Below are 6,445 nucleotides of genomic sequence, written 5' to 3' on the forward strand. Positions count from 1 at the left end.
CAAAGCTTTTGAACACATTTATTGGCAGGCGAGGCAGCAATCCCCTCAACAACGACAGAGCCCAGGACCATAAAGCCTCTCCTCCTGGTGCGTTCACTAAGCCTCAGAACATAGAACATTAGTGGAAGTCCGATCGCCACCCAGCCCAACTAAGTCCGCTACTTTCTTATGATAACGAAATAAAAACCGCCGAATCGACCCTAAACCCACCCAAAATATGCCTACCCAAAGCCATTTTTGCCCGCAAATTTAGAACCAAAACCCCCCAGTTGGGCGGGAACCCGCCCAATCTGGCAACACCGCAGGCCAGAGCAATGGAGCAGCGATGATGAGAGTTAGGCCCGCCCACTGAGTTTGATGGCAGAGTTTGACAGATTGCATTTGAATGGTGTGTCCACTTCCTGTTTCATGAAATGTGTCATTAAATCATGAAATAAATAAATATATTATGAAATGTTAAGTGCTTTTTAATGGCAATTTTAATATTTTAATGCCACATTTATTTCAACATTTATTTATTTTTTTAAACTTTTATTTATTTGTAGCGTGCAAGGGGGTCAAGTTCAATAAAGAATTTGACTTTGTCTCGTAAAGGGGCACCACCTTCCGTAAGGAAGGAAAAATTACTCAATGATGAAAGTTTATCAATTTTAGCTTTAAAATTGATTAAAGAGTAATCTTCAAAATCAATCTCAACACTTCAGGAAGTAAATTCTCATCTGAAGGGACCGTATCACAAAGAAAGAACAAGATGGACAACGACTGCCTTTTTGATATTTATTAAGAGATAAGCATGAAAATATATACAAAATAAACAAAGAAAATCCATATAGTGCGTGTGAATGTGTGTGTGTGAATGTGTGTGAAAGTCGGTGGATGAGCAAAGTAATGCCTCAGAACGGTTTAAGAGAAAAATTGTAATCTAAAGAAAACAATTACGTTAAACTGTTCAAGACACTAGTCTGGATAAATCAAATTGGCTGTTATGACCACATCAAACCGCAACAGTTTTGCTGAGAGGGTCTCCTCACCACGGTGGCTCGAAGCTGGACTTGGACTGGACTTTCAGACCAAGCTCACCAGACAAAGGTGTTTCTCCTGAGGCCGATGAGATGAAGAAAGCAGCAGCAGCTTTGGCGCAGGGTGTAGGAGGACGGTCGAAGACTCTTCTGGAGCTTACGACCGGATGCGGCTGAAGTTCTGGTGGTCATCTGGGTTTCCACAGCCAAAAAAAATGGATGGTCGTCGAAAAAGCGTGCTGGATTTAAAGTTCACTGGAGTTTAGTCTCAAAGCGGATCGTTCAATCAGTTTCAAAAATAAGAAGCACAAATGGTGATGAGCTTCAAAGTAGTTAAAAGAAAAATGCACGACAGTTACCGAAAAGATAAAGTAAATAAAAATGGTCTTGGCACAAACTTAGTTACGTGGGGTAAGTTGAAATAAAAACAAGACCAAAAAGATTGGAAGAAGTTTCCTCTTCTTCCTAGAGCTGTTCTCTGCTCAAAACCCAAACTCCAACTGCACTGCTCTGAAGTGAGAGTGTGCATGACCTTTTGACCTCAGAGGAGGCCTTGATTTCAGCGAATGGCTGCAGGCACACGTCTCTAGTGGATCTAACAGCTTCATGTTTCCATCAAAACTGTTAAAACTATTTAGGAAAAATAAAAGTTATTTCTCTTAAATGTTCTGAGCATTTACAGATGTGTGGTGTCATCAGTGTATTTCATGGTGAAAGTAAAGTGATGTGAAAACCAAGCAATCATGAAATACTTTTGGGATAAACAAGTTTGCATAAAGTTTAGAACAGAATGAGTTTAGCTTAAACAAAGTTTAAAAATCAACATTCAAACTCTTAATGAATAAACAATCAACTATGAAGAGATTGCTCATAGAAAAAGATCAACTACATGTAATTCTAATGTTTCTTAATTGTCAAATAAAGAGGATTAAATCAAAGCATGAATTATATTCCATATCATTAACTCTTAACATGCAGTTTATCAATACACAATTAAATGTCGTCTAAACTCATATTCAGATACAAATCACATATTTATGAACAACAAAGATTATAGTAGAAGTTTTGTCTGCTTCCTGTTGAAATCTGTGAATAAAGTTCAGTCATTTTCATGTCAAGTCATTCACATTCAACACCACAAATAAAAGAACAGATGTTTAGAATCTTTATTTGTGAATAAAAGAATTGTAAATTCAAAGATTCATCTCAGCTTGTTCTGAGCTGAGTTCCTGGTCCTCCTTTGGTCCACGGGGTCGTAAAATCATAAACCTTAAATTCCAAAGAGGTCTGCCATCCATCGTTCAGGGAGTGGGACAGAAAGGATTCTTTGAAGACCTTTTAGGATAAATCTCTGTTTCCGTAAATCCTTCATAGGAGTTGTCCAGCGTTTTCCTTATCAAGAAATAGGGCTTGGGAAGTGTCAGACCTTTGGGGCTCAAGGCCTCATTTGGGCCTCTTAGCATCCAAGAGAGGCCAGATTCTCAAATGTCTCGATAACATCTCCACAGAGGTAATTTATGGCCTTGGTAGGTCTGAGTCTCAATGTATTCCTGATTACAGTGGACTTGCAGTTTTTCTTTAATTTCCCATCCTTTGAGAAGTGAAACACGTCAGAAGGCATCGTAGCATGCTACATATTTAATGCCACTTTTAAATAATTAATGACGCATTTATTTATTTATTTCACATTAAATATATTTATTTTAATTTGGCTCTTTTCTACCACGCCGGCAATGAAATAATTAAATATATTATGAAATGTTAAAAAGTGTTTTTTCATGGCTATTCTAATATTTTAATGCCACATTTATTTCAAATTTTATTTATTTAAACTTTTATTTATTTATTGCCACTTTTAAATAATTAATGACACATTTATTTATTTATTTAATGGTGTATATATTTATTTCAAATTGGCTCTTTACAGCCTCCATAGTCTGTCACCAGAATCATATATATATATATATATATATATATCCATCCATCCATCTTCTTGACCGCTTTGTCCCTTTCGGGGTCGCGGGGGTGCCGGAGCCTATCCCGGCTACTGAAGGGCGAAGGCAGGGTTCACCCTGGACAGGTCGCCAGTCTGTCGCAGGGCCTCAATCACACACATCCACTCTCACATTCACACCTAGGGACAATTTAGAGTCACCAATTAACCTATGAAGCATGTTTTTGGACGGTGGGAGGAAGCCGGAGTCCCCGGTGAAAACCCACGCATGCACGGGGAGAACATGCAAACTCCACACAGAAAGGTCCCAGCCGGGATTCGAACCAGGGCCTTCTCGCTGTGAGGCAAGAGCGCTAACCACTGCGCCACCGTGCAGCCCCATAAAATCTTGCTAGCTGAGCTCAGTTTATCCTAGTTTAGCTTGGCTGAACTGTTTTTGTGCACCTCCTGCTCAAACTAGAGCCACATTGGGGTGCTCCATTCATGACATGCAGACTTCTAGTAGAGTATTTACCTGGAATATGTTTGAAATAAAAAACACTGATCATGATGAGAATAAATTAAATGTGTGATATTCAACATACATCCAATTTACTATTGACTCATCAAACCTCATGATCTGGCCAGTTTCCAATCACATGATCGAATCGGGACATCCCTACTTAAAGTTCCATCGTTCATATCTTTATTTAGAACAGTCGATCAGAATCAACTAAACTGATAAAAACTGAGATATTTTAACAGAAAGAAATGGTGTTTGTCACCATAAAACGGTTTTTTGTTATATTTCTAGTTAATTTCAGCAGTAAACATGGATCCTTTAACAACAAATCCAGAGAATGTTCTTAGATTTTTACATCCTCAAAGTTCAGCAACTCTTAAGCAATGGAAGTTCCCTCTAAACCAGGAGTGTCAAACTCAATTGCACAGAGGGCAAAAATCCAAAACACGCCTTAGGTCGTGGGCCAAACAGGATAGACATATATTAAACACTCTAAAACCATATTTTTAAAACTTGAAAAACCAAACTTTTTAACATAATTATGAACTAGAAATAAAGCATTACCTGTGATAATGCTTGTGACAGAGTATGAACACTCTAGAGGGGAATGCTGGTCTTATAGTTTCTTTCGACAGAGCTCCGGTCAGAGAGAAGGGCACGGAGAATCCAGTTTCCAGTAAACTTTTAATTCCAGGAGTTGAATAGATACGTGTGTGTGTGGTCTACAAAGAAACAAATACAGAATAATAGTGTTATAGTATACAGATAACTTAATAATCATTAACGTTATCTACCTGGGATATTTAAATAAGATTTAACCAATAAACCATAAATAAACCGAAATGAAGGGATGCAAAGGGTTAAACAAGCCTTTGTTATTAATCCAAACAGATTTACATGTCTCTGGCTCCCTCTAGAGGGCAAGAATGCAAAGCATAATATTACGCGGATGCACGTGAACAGCGCATGAACAGAATCCGTCTATTAAACATTGAGCGCATGTCGGGGAAAGCGGCAAAAATCTGACAACACAATCATGGAAAATAAATTAACGGACTTCAAGTACACTTAAATAAATATACTTAAATGGAAACTTAGAGCAGGAAAGCATAAGATGTTATAATAAAAGTCTATTAACACAACATCATCAATTAACGGTGAAAAGATATACTCCGCAGCATGAAAACAGAAATAAGCAAAGAAGAAAATATGCTGAATCAAGGAATGATTAGGTAATTTTTACTGAATATCTGAAAATATAAACATTAAGACTTACTTTGGCTTATTAACGCACACGGCAGCAGCAACATAAGTGGGGGTGCATCGTTTAGATATCCCCCTTTTTTCTAACAATCTTTATTGTCTTCCTACATACATGCTAATACAACAAACATGACTAAAACTAAACATAAAGCAGCAACGACAACCGATATAGATAGCATTCCAGCGAACATTTCATGGGCTCCTGTTGGGTTTCTCCGCGGGTTTCATTGTGGCCCCATCTGTGTTTGCCTACTTTGGCTTAGGTGGGAACACGATGGTTTGGCTCCCTACGCCAGCCAGCAGCCCAGCAGACAGTGTAGCAAGTTAGCAAGCTCCACTGCCCAGCGAGCCAGACTACTGAGTCCCTACTCAAGCCAGTGTGGGCAAACAAAGATGGAATCCACGGACAACACCCACCTGTGGCCTACCAATTCAATGGTTAATCATAGGGGGCCCACATTGAAATGTTCGCTGTGATATAATAACAACTAACAATCAATAATAATAATAATAAAAAAGCAACAAGAAAAAAAAAAAAAACAACTGTTTTTAAAACAAATCCACCCTCCTATCACCAAACAGCGAAGGATCAATCTGCAACACCCCCCCCCCCAACCCCCCCTTTTTTTGGTCCTGATTAGAATTGCAGGAAATCCTTCCCTCTCGTTTTCATTTGTCTCTTCTACCTGTCAGCTCAACCTGCAGGTCTTCGAGTTCCTTTTGTAGAAGGTTGTGTTTTTCCTTTGCCTTCAAATTTTCATCCTTCGCTTTCAATACTTTGTCCTCCACATCATCCAAGGCATAAACCTTGTTCCGCAGATCCGCAACTTCAACTTGAAGGTCAAAGTTTTCATCCTCCACATGGTCAGCTTCTGCTTTGATGTCATTATATTCAGTCTCCAGCACTTGACGCTGTTTCAGAAGATCAGTCAGCATTTTCCTTTCCTCTTTGAGGTTCTTAGTTTCCTCTTGAAGGGGTCTTAGTTCACCCAGTACACTGTTGTACTGAACAGCCAGTTCCTGGACTTCCTCCTGCTGCTGTTTCAGATGTGAAACTTCATGCTGAAGCTGCTTCTTCTTGTCCTCCAGTTTGGACTATTTTTCAGAGATTCTGTCACATTCCGCTTGAACCTCCTTGACATCTTTATTTTTCTCCTGGAGATCTTTGGTTTCTTTCTCAAGAGCAGTGACTATTTGTTGTGAATTCAGTATCTGGACATGGAGGTCTTGGATTTGGTTCAAGATTAGGTCTTCTTTGGTGTTTGCCTTCAAATTTTCCTCCTTTGCTTTCAAAACTCTGTCCTCCACATCATCCAAGGCATAAACCTTGTTTCGTAGATTGGCAACTTCAACTTGAAGGTCAAAGTTTTCATCCTCCACATGGTCAGCTTCTGCTTTGATGTCATTGTATTCCGTCTCCAGTGTTTGACGCAGTGTTTGATCAGTAAGCATTTTCCTTTTCTCTTTGAGGTTTTTATTGAAGGGGCCTTAGTTCATCCAGTACACTGTTGTAAATGCTGAAGCTTCAGTCACATTCTTAGATTTCTAAGAATGTGACTGAAGCTTCAGCATCTGTTATCTTAAGAACACAAGAATCTTTGATGGAGTGGTCACGTGACCCCGCAGACACGATGGCTGCAGGACACTAGCGCTCCGCCATTTCATCCCCCATTAACTCAAATAATTTTGGATTTAGGACCTCTAGCC

Source organism: Oryzias melastigma, linkage group LG24 (genome assembly GCF_002922805.2).
Source record: "Oryzias melastigma strain HK-1 linkage group LG24, ASM292280v2, whole genome shotgun sequence".
In the NCBI taxonomy this organism is placed as follows: Eukaryota; Metazoa; Chordata; class Actinopteri; order Beloniformes; family Adrianichthyidae; genus Oryzias; species Oryzias melastigma.